This window comes from Polyodon spathula, unplaced genomic scaffold (assembly GCF_017654505.1).
Source record: "Polyodon spathula isolate WHYD16114869_AA unplaced genomic scaffold, ASM1765450v1 scaffolds_669, whole genome shotgun sequence".
Lineage (NCBI taxonomy): Eukaryota > Metazoa > Chordata > Actinopteri > Acipenseriformes > Polyodontidae > Polyodon > Polyodon spathula.
This window is the reverse complement of record NW_024472158.1, coordinates 61,521-72,873: the sequence shown is the minus strand read 5'-3', so window position 1 is coordinate 72,873 and position 11,353 is coordinate 61,521. Positions and strand designations below refer to the sequence as shown.

The 11,353-nt window shown below is 41.8% G+C and overlaps 1 long non-coding RNA gene across 1 annotated transcript; it reads left to right on the top strand.

Moving 5' to 3' along the window:
* The first annotated feature begins 120 nt into the window (after positions 1-120).
* Positions 121-10,874, top strand: LOC121308383. Its single transcript, XR_005948504.1, has 3 exons — positions 121-233; positions 6,830-6,873; positions 10,555-10,874. It is a non-coding gene; the product is annotated as an uncharacterized LOC121308383 (long non-coding RNA).
* The last annotated feature ends 479 nt before the right edge of the window (positions 10,875-11,353 follow it).

Here is an 11,353-nt window from a genome sequence, read left to right as displayed (position 1 = left end):
CTGTGCTGCTGTCATTACAATATAGTCGTCGTAGGCGGGGACATTCAACTGCATTTCTCTCTCTCTCACACTCCCCCTCCCTCCCTCCCTCCCTCCCTCCCTCTCTCTCTCCCTCCCTCCCTCCTTCCCTCCTTCCCTCCCTCCCTCCTTCGCTCCCTCTGTCGACGCTGCCGCGGATTTGAGAGTTGAGAGTTACGGTATGACCTTCAGATCGACATGTTTAAATACTCACTGTGAGTAGTGCATTTAATAAACTGTGTGTGTTTTTGTTTTTTTTATTTCAGCTTGGGGTTACCCACGCCTATGGCTTGTGCATTATCATTGTAGCCTAATCTATGCAGTGAACCCAAGTTTATTTACGTTATGTGAAATATTTATAACCAAATAAAAAATATTATTTGGCATTTAATTGATAAAGTATTTATTATTATTATTATTATTATTATTATTATTATTATTATTATTATTATTATTATTATTATTATTTGTATACTAATACAAAAATTTAAAAAGCAGAGTATAAATGAGTTGCAATAATAAAATAATAACTAACTAATTAAAAAAAAAAAAGGCAGAGCGAGCAACTGTGAGGACTTTGCTCACTCACAGGTGTGTACCACTAACCATGTTATGTTTACCTAAATGTAACAAAAAAAAAAAATAGATCAATCGACCATTTTGTGAGATGATGGCTTGTGTCAATTACTGGCGTGGGAAGATGCATCTTCCAGGGGAGAAACAACCACACAGCTTCTGCTTATACACTGACATCAAATTGTGTGCCTGCTTTTGAAATCCCTCAATTGAGATCGAACATGGGCCAAGGTGCATTCGTATATCAGGCATCTCATCTTTGGAATTCATTGCTTTCTGACATTTAAAAAAAGCCTCTCCACGATTCCCTTTTAAATCATAAATATGTATTTTAAAATGTGACCAGAGGTTCCAAAGTTCCTAGTTTGAAGATCAACTGACTCTCTCTTTGTTTCCGAGCAGTGTTTGTCCCAGAGCACTGACTAGCAATACATACACAATGTGTCCAAAGGTCGACCATGTGGAAATTGTTTACTGCGAGACGTATGGCTTTTCGCCGATCGTACAAGCCAGTCGTTTTCTGCTGCTACCCCAGGCTTTGGCTGTGGCTTCATACAGCATAGCTTCAGTTTTACAGTTCGGGGGGGGGGGGGGGGGGGGGGGGGGATGTCTCTGCAATATATGAAAGCTGCCTCTCCCTGTGGCACGTCGGCAGCAGATCTGACAGATTTGGTTGAGGGATGATGACAGGGGTTTGGTTGGCAGGTGCATTTATATCCCAGACTGCACAAACTGCTGCTGTTTCCACACTGAAGCCAGGGCTTGGAAGGAGAGCAGTCTTTACTGCAGATTTCCCCTCCAGCTTTCCTGCTGGAATTAGAGAAGGTAAATCCTTTAACGGTAGCCACCTGCAGTATAAACACCTCTAGAATCAGGGGTACCCTGGCAGCTCGTTCTGTTGGCAGGGTGTGAGGGGAACCACACAGGTAGCCAGCCTCTCCCACCACTCCAAAACAGAACTATCTGCAGCACAAAGGGCCAGGCTTCAGAAAACATTAGAAGCGTGCCACAGTGAGGTAAGGTATTGCTAACTGGGTTATTTGAAACGGTCTGTCAGTGGTGGCACCATTGCAATATACAACACTCCTGGTAAGTTTGATTAGAACAGTAACAGTAATAAGACAGAAACTGTACTTTTGTGGCTGATAGTGCCAACTAGTGGCTAAATATTGCAATTACTGAGGATGCATATCCCTCTGGATGTCTGTCTGTTTGTTACACATACATTTTAACATCTTCTAGAGAACCACTATTCCATACTTACATACCTGTGCATTATACATATATTGCTGTTAAACTTCATCATCTTCAGCTGCATAGGACCTTTCTAGAATGGGCATAATTGTCCCTCATAATTTTCTAATGATCCAGAACTCGTTGATTCCTTAATTATTCTTTAGATCAGTTTATGTGGCGTGGCTACATGGACTGGAGGTTTAGGACTGAATTGCAGGTCAGTCCTGTCGTTTTAATTCTCCCAGTGAATTTCGCAGGGCCCTATTGAGAGTCTATTAAAATCCAAATCCGATCTCACAGGAGTTATATGGGGGCATCTTGCCTAGTTCCCGTAATGTTAAATCAGTGCGCTGGCACCTGGCCAACTGCTGTGCCCGCATTGGGAGGAGTGGAAGGGAGGTGGGCCCTCGACCAATTGGACCAGGCCATGTCTTGGCAGATCTTTCTGTTTGTTGTACAAAGCAAATCAAATACACTTATAAACAAAGCTTAGTTCTAAATGTTAAAACACTTGCTATTTACGTCTGTATATCACAGCCAATTCAATTATACTCTTTGATCAAGTATATACAGTGCACAGGTTATAAACCTGTTTGTCCGCTCCAATTCCCAGTGAAGGGAGTGTGATTGCGGTCCCTATTTCTCAAAACAACAGCCTATTCAAGTTTACTGCTGGAACCTTCTGTTTTCTAACAAAATTGACGAGAATTTAATGTTTCTGAATTCAGCACAATCGATGGGTTAGAATTGACCCTGCTTCCTTTGCATTGGCTCTGGCGCTCCCGTGGGTAAGGGGTGGAAAACCGTGCTACAGCAAACCCTGCTGGCCAGGCACCCAGTGAGTTCCCAGGGCTGGCCTTTGCCCTCCAGAGGTGCTACCTCGCTGACATCCGCTCTCAAGTTCCTGGGTGTAGAAGAGGAAGCTGATTTGGTCGTAGGACACCCATTGGACCTTCACTTCTCCAGAGCTGTGTGGGGAATTGCTACAGTGAGGTGGGAAATAATTGGACATTTCAAACTGGGGGAGAAAATCGGGGTAAAATAATCAAATAATCAAATAATCGGGCACACGTTTCTAAAAAAAAGAATTGGCAGAGATTTGTGCTAATTTCTATGTGACAACCTTCCCCCAGATTCATGTTGAGACTCATCCCTGCCAACAGATACAAGTGGCAGTTATTAAAATAATAACAAAAAAAGCATCAGGTGTCGATATTCAGGAAAGTGACTGCATAACCTGATTTAACTCACCTCCCAAGCCAAAGATTGAGTTTGCGTTGAATGCAACTAATGCCAAACTGATTGCATTTAAAAAGAAGACTGTTTTAATAAATAGTTAAACGGTGCTTTGATAAGCGAGAGTAAACTTATAAACCTTTTCGGAAACAGTTGATAACAGGTTTTAAGAACTGCAAATTTGACTTACCAGTAAATCAGTCCCTAACATTTCATGAATATGGTCCTTAAAATCTACATTATTATTATTTTTTTGATAGGGGAAAAAAATATTTCAATTTGCAACCCACTTAAATCATCCAGCTTTACAGAAAACATTAGATCCCTTGGAAGTGAAAGTCATTCCACACCTCACAGTTTCAAAGTCCAGGTGCCGCTGTTCATGTGGCACAAGGTTACTGTGTCTGAGTGACCTGTCAGTTCGACTAGGACAGGATAACAAACACACTAGCATCACCCTGCCTACATTCAACTGGGACAGGATAACAAACACACTAGCATCACCCTGCCTACATTCAACTGGGACAGGATAACAAACACACTAGCATCACCCTGCCTACATTCAACATGTTCAGACTAGAAAAGTTTACAATGGTATCTTTGTATGGTATTTTTGCACTTTACCAGGCTTTTTCCTTGGTTATACTGTGCATTGACTGTGCTTTATTACACTTTGCTGTTATTGTGGGAAGCTTTTATAAGGGCTTTATCCATGCCTTTTCTTGTTAGTATCCTCTAAAACGGTTAATACTGCCGTGCTATTCTACCATGATACCACGCTGGTAACATTTCAATAGCGCCGTCCCTGCTAGAATAGTACGATAGTGCTATCATCTTCATATCTGAACATATCAGCGTAATTGCTGATTAATCTGTTTGCAGGATGCATGTTACACGGGTGCAATCAAGACTCCCATCGCATAGTAGTTTGATCCATTTCTGGTTTTGCTATGAGTTTAATAAGACATGGCTTGATACAGTATAGATGGTTCCATGAATTTGAAATAAAACTTAAAAACACACTGTCTGGATGACTTGCTTGATTCTGGACCAGTGTACCAGACCAACAAAGGGTTAAAAACATACACCGTCTCCCCTGGCTTGTCTTTCTGCTTTCCACTTTTGATAACGGCATACATGGCGAGTTGCTGATTAAATGACTTTGTGCCCTGCTTTGAAATGGACTAGCCCCAAGCATCACAGTGATGTTTGCCAGCCTGTCGCTGGAGAGGCTAAGGGGCGGGTGGGGGTCCCTCAGGTGGGAAAGTGAACAGTGCCTGGCTTTAGCTCCAGTAAAAACATGTGGCTTGTCTTTAATGCTGGTAATGTTCTGTCCAGTGGGAACAAATCCAGTGGCATACATTGTTCCAGCTCCACTCTGGCAGTCAGTCAGCTGACAGGTCCAAAATAGACCTGTGCTATTGCATGGAAACTCTGGCCTGCGACATGGATACAGTGGCAAAAGCATATAGTTCTTATAGCTGCAGCAGCACCCCACAGTATTTATACAGAAATAAGATGGTTCAGCCACAACTGCACCTTTCATTTATTCTTTTCTATTCGGTTCACTTGCATTCCTGAAAAGTAGTTTTGACCTGCAGGAAAACAAGCTTCCACCCGTCTTGAAGCCTTCTTGCCACTCTGCCACCCTGGGAACCGATGAGGCACGCTCCTGCCATTACCATACCTGCAGCAGCAGGAGGTTATAAATGGCAGAGAAGCAGAACCGTAAAACACATTGAAAAAAAACAAGCATGATTTTTTTTTTTTACAGGACTACAGATTTGGCATCTTCAGGAGGACATGTGCTCATTTAAAAAACAGTTTTTAGAACCAAATGGGACTCTGAATCCCAGTAACTATCGCCTCCTCCTCTGTACTCTTGGCTTTGTTTAGGGAGACGTGGCTCGCGATTGACACTTTAAGCTCAGCTCATCCCATCGGAAGTTCATTGAATCAATCCCAACTTGCACAATCTAAACACAACCTTTGGCTGCTCTGTTGATGTTTTCCAGATTCCCTGCTGGGATAACCTTTCCTCTGCTTGTCTTCCAACTGCTCGGATTTGAGTTCACCTCTTTGCCTGGCCCACAACAGACCTACATTCTGCAGTCTTATCTATAGCATGTGCATGTAGCTCTCAATCAATGCAGATAGAGGTTCTGCAATTATTACTAAAGGTGGCTCATTGACTCTATATGCTTTCGGGGCAGGGAGAGATAGACGTGTTTATGTGAACAAACCCACTGACCCATTGATAGTTACAGTATCTCTGTCTGCTATTCTTGTCCCCTGTCAGATATCTGTTATGATATACAGGGTAAGGGAAAGTATGCAAGAAATGCCTTTGTTTATTACTCAGCATTTAGTATTTTGTGGCCCCGTAGCGGATCCCAGTTTAGAACCCAGATTGAGATCAAAATCAATGACATATCTTTAATAAGAGTGAAGTTAAAAAGTAAAACCAAACTATAACATGCATTACTTCTTGATATTTTTGAAGGTTGTACATTTTTACAAATTAGTACCAGTAATACACCCCCACGCTCTACTCTCCATTTGCAACCCCATTTGCAGGGTCCCCTTTTCTCGCATTTCAAGGGTGGACTCATATTGCAGTGCAAATTACTTGGGTGACCATTTCCATAATGTGCCCCCCCCCCCCCCCCCCCCAAATACAATCATTCTGTAATATATTACTATGGTACAATAATATGGCCAAGCATGGATTTAGATTGAAGTTTACACATTCACTTGCTTTTGAATTATAGAGTTCTCCGTTGCAGTCTGCAATTCAATTCGATTGCTTGGTGTGTCGGTAGAGATGAATATTTGTGGCGCAGTGTGCAGCTGCTGTCCCTGCAGCGCGGCATCAGGTGAGCAGACAGCAATGAATGAAATTGAATTAGCTGAGTAAGGAGAGGAGACAGAAACAGAGTGCACTTTGCATAGTCTGGGACAGCAGGGATGAACTTTGATACAACACCTGATTGATAGAGACTTGCTGGATCACTCCCACACCCCTGATCCCTGCACTGCTCTCCTGGTTAGCGTTGCATGACCTGGGTCTGTGCTACTGGACAGTTATAGGGATCTATTTTATACAAAAAAGGAAAACGAAGCAATCCAAGGAAATAAATGAACAAGTGGAAATCAGAGCGGTATTTATTTTCCAATTCTTAGCCCTAAAAGTGATAGATTATTGGAGTATACATTGGTGTATCTTATTGTGGGACAAATTGTGGATGAAAATCAGTCAATTTAGTTATTTGATAATAATAATAATAATAATAATAATAATAATAATAATAATAATAATAATAATAATAATCTTTACACCCAAACCTCGTGATTTCTGTTTTTCTTTTACTCATTTATGATGTCATCCAATGAAATAATTAATACTCTTGCTTCACCTGCTGGACAGAAATGTCATTGCTGAGATGCACGCTTCCGTGCAATCTGATCCCCCTCTGGCGGAGGTACATAAAGCCAATGCAATGAAAGAACGTCTACTGTCCTATTTATCTCAGTTTGGTTTCCAATATAAACGGTCCTACTAGGACAGTTGTTGCTAACGTTTTGTCAACAGTAAACTAAAAAAATATATTTTTGATCGCTGTCTTATTTTAACGAAACTTCGTATTAAATTGCACGTGTTTGAAAAACGAGATTCTGGCTCCACCTGCTGGATGAAAATGACACTGTTGTTAACTGAGAATTCCTTCCGAACAGATGCAATACTGTCTGCTTGTCTCAACAGACCCGGCTGTGAATGTGTCGACGATTCCTCTCTGCGCCTTAATGGTAACTAATACAAATTCTGAAAAACAGATTTAACGTGGGGATGCATCTTGTATATACTGTATATATCACAGAAAGCATGTCTGTGTTTCCATTTCCATAACAAACATATCAGCGGCAGTGTATTAGTATCAGTCCTTTGACACTGGTCTTTCTCAGCTGCATCACACTGAGCATGTAAGAGAGGCGCGCTCTGTCCATTTTAAACAGATTCAACTCCAAATGCAATAAGATTAAGAGTTTATCAGTCTAGCTGCTGTCTGCTCTGCTAATGAGATTGTGGTGCTGATCTAACCAGCTCTGCAGGGCTGGGCATTAACCCAGAGATGACCAGCTATGGATCTCTCTTTACTATTGCTGTCCCATTCAGGACCCACCTGGAAACTATATGATATATCATTTAAATGCGACTTAATTTGGAAAATTCAAGATGTTAACGTAACATTATTCTGCAGGTTTCGTTCGACTTTATGATGCAAAATTAGTTCATTCTATGGGGTGATGCAAAACCTTTGGCCACATAGCTGTAGTTGAGGACTTTGTAAATGCATGTGCAAGGATTAGGGTGAAATGCATGGCAGTTATAATGAAGCATAGCACTGTGGCTTGATTGCAGTAACACTGCAGGCAGGAGCACCTCCACCCAGCACTGCCAGCCTCTCTGATCCTCCCTGGCACGGACAGCGCTGCCACTGAGTTTGCAAGGGCTAGATGCCAGCACGTTCTGCCTATGTCAGAATGGAGAATATCAGCGCTGGCACAGCGAGACGGTAAATCAAATCTGCAGGATAATCCACAGACTGATGCCAACGCATACAGTGTGATAGCCTCTTGTTGAACTCATTCCCCGCAGTGCGTAATGCCTTGGCATCTCAGCCCATTGAACTGAATGGAGAGGGAAGGGATCACTGTTCAAAGACAAGCATCTTACCATTCAGCTAAAGAGCAAGCTCTCGAGTCAAGCTCGCACGTGCATGCTGAGTTATTGTCATTGTTTTCTCTATAGCTACCTTTACCTGGCCTGGAGAATCCGATATTCCGGGACTGAACAGCCTCCCTCATTCCCTTCCAAACATGTGACAAACGCAACCTTTCATTTCAAAAACAAGTGAAAGAAAATCATCAATAACCCAAATATTGGAGCAGCAGAAAACAGGACCTCAGAATGATAGCAAACACTCCTTTTTAAAAGCAATTAAAATGACATTTGATGCCCCTTGCTTTGTAAACACATGCACGACAAAGACTTAAACAGCTGGGTATATCTGTCAGCAAGTAACGAATACACTTCATCTGGGTCCTGATTCCTGGTCTCCAGTAAAGAAGGAGCAGGATCACTAATCCAGCTCTGTTTTACATGTTTCTGAATCAGTTAGTGCCGGGCAGTTTTAGCAGCTGCCCCTGTAAGCATGGTTCGTGTTTCAGTCACCAGACACACAGAGGTCAGGCTTCTTGAGGGCTGGAGACAGTTGTCCAAACAGCTGACTCAGAGGTCTGCGTCCTGCCCACTGAAACTGGAGCTTACCACCTGTGAAGCATAAAAAAAGAGTAAGGACAAACGCGATCGCCAGTTCAAAATGTATTTATTTAACCAAAGGCAAAATAGAGACACGGTTTCTTTGAGAATTTTAAAGAACAGCTGAATATTATTTAGTTTTAAATGAGCTTGAATGCAGTCACACTGTACAATAAACCTGGTCAAAACCCAGTCCAGTGACCGACTGAAAAAGGAAAGAAACACACATGTATTTCAGATATCACCTCTGCATTGGTTACTGACAGAAATGTAATATTCCTAGAAATCCCTCTCCCCCCCCCCTCTCCTTCTCTCTCTCTCTTTCTCTCTCTCTCTCTTCCCCCCCCTCTCTCTCTCTCCTCTCTCAACAGTTTTCCAGAGGATAATAGCACTTGACATGAAAAACGTTTTCTCCAGTAAGAAGGCTACCAGCACTCTGCCACTCATAGACCGAGTGTGACCACAGAGGCCAGTTTCCGTTTCTATGGTGAAGGAAAGTGATAGGGGTAGCTTTCAAGAGCTGATTTTTTTTTTTGCTTATACAGAATTTGGACACTTTTTAGAATTTAGTTGGGGAACTTGTAGCATTCCAAACATCTTAGTTTAACATAATATCCAAAGAGCTAGTTTAGTGACTAACTTTTCTGAGTACACTGTTCCCTAACACTGTGCTGTGGGTGAATTCATTTAATAAGGCAACTTACCAATGATCATGCGAGAGGGTAAAACAGCAAAGCTAATCAGTGGTAAGAAATGTGGACTATTAATAGCGAAAAACATCCTGACCAGGGTGGAGGGATTGTTTTTAGAATAATACAAGTCACCACCAATGTTGCTCGCATATTTTCAACCAGAGGTGGCTAGAGAGGGGGCACAATTCAGGGAGGGACCAGGAAGAGCACACCAGAACAGGAAGTTGAGTCTTCTGGGATTGACTGAGGGGCGGTGAAAAGCAGGCAGGAGAATTATGATTTCTAATAAAGCTATTTCAAGAAAATAATCGGAGGAACTTGTCCTCATCTCCTTCCTAACTAAAAATGGATCAAGTTCTAAATTTACTTTTCTGAAACAGTTCAATTACAAAAGCTATATAAAAAATGCCACCTGTATCTCTATGTGCTAGACTAGCCCTGTATAGAGCTGCATTTCCCGGACAAGAGGATATGCAGTGTTGTGCACATGTATTACCACACCTCAGGGTTTCTATCCTTTATATACCTACCTGCATGAAAACCTCAGGGGGGTGAGAATTTCAATTTTTGGTCAGTTATCAGTGATAGACCACTTTGTGCTTTAATTAGGCATCTTGAACAACTTCTAAATTCTCCTGCATGTTGCTGTTTGTGGCTATGTGTTCCTTTTCTCTTACTAGTTTAACTGAATTGCATGTGTGGCCTAATAAAGGAATCAATTAAATTCGACAATCACTAATGTTAGATTATTTTCAGTTACAGTGGTCTGATTTCATATGCACAACAAATCAAAACTACAGAAGCAATGGGGTGTTCTAATACATTTATACACGTGTGTGTGTGTCTATATATATATATATATATATATATATATATATATATATATATATATATATATATATATACATACATACATACATACATTAAAAAGAAGCTGGAAGGTTCAAATCCTGCTTGAGACAAATTGTCAGTCTTGGCTAGAGAGACCTTGATTGGAGAGCAGTTAGCCTGGGCTAGTTCACCTCATAAACTACTGAAAAAAAAATTACTTAATTTTGGCTTTGAGATATTACAAAGTAAAACTGAGTTTGAGATGTGGGCATACAACTCCGTATCCAGACTAACTGACCCAACATTTGCCACAATAAAGTCTGTTTGTAATGTCTAATACTGGAACGAATTCATAGTGATGCATGAGGTGATTTACACTGAAGTGAGCGGAACACGGTTCAGCACATTCCTGAGTCGTGCTTTCCCTGCAATTGAAGCCTGTCTTCAAACTGCTCAGGGCCGTCGATTCCTCTCGGGGAGGCTGGCTTGCTTCCTCTCCCTGCTTCCCGTTGAGATCACTCTGTTCCAGGCTGCTCAGCGGTCACCCTGCACAAACCCTGAGGTGCGTGGCCCGGAGATGGAAGGGTGACCCCTGCTTGATGGCTTGATAAACCCATTAACCCCTTCAACTCCTGTCTATTTCAGATCTCTCCAGTGCGCCCACCGCACCAGGAATCATCTGTTTCTGGTACGGAGTCTTTTTAGAACCACTGTCACAAATACAGAACATTGGTAAGAGATTGGGATCAGCTCAACCATCAAGCTATCCACAGCTGCTCTACAAAGCCTGATTTCATTTTGGGTTGCATTGGTAAAATACATATAACATCAAAAAGGGATACAGTATAGCTCTATAGAGCATAGATCATTCATGGTGTATCATCTATGTAGTGTAAATGTGTGTAGAGCAATGTGCTTTGAGACAATCCTGTAATTTACGTTCCAGAACTGTAATAAACTCTCAATCCATGCAAAGAATCCGTCCTAATTGGTACATACGAGGGACCCAAGCCTTGCACATCAGTTGTATTTCTCTTGTAAGCAGCGTTTGGCGTCAGCACTTTTCAAAAAATGTGTTAATGAGCAAAAAAAATCAAAATGCAATTTGCAGAAGACAGAAGGTGCCAGTGAGTGATGAGATTCAGGCTGTCTGCTGGATTGATAAATGAGCGTTGGGTTTGGTAGAATGGGAGAAGGGGGGGGTCTGATCAATCTCAACATTGACAACCATGTGGTCCCCGAAAGCCTGAATTGATCCAGACCAAGAGACACACAGCAAACACAGTTACTGTATTGGAACAGCTAAAGCAACAGCTGTGTTGAAGAGCGTGCAGATTACAAAATGTGTTAGGATCTTGCAGTGGCACCAGAATGCTTTCATGCAGCTTCCTGGTCATGGCTTTCAATTCATATTGTGTCCATACCATATTCATAATGCTATTCG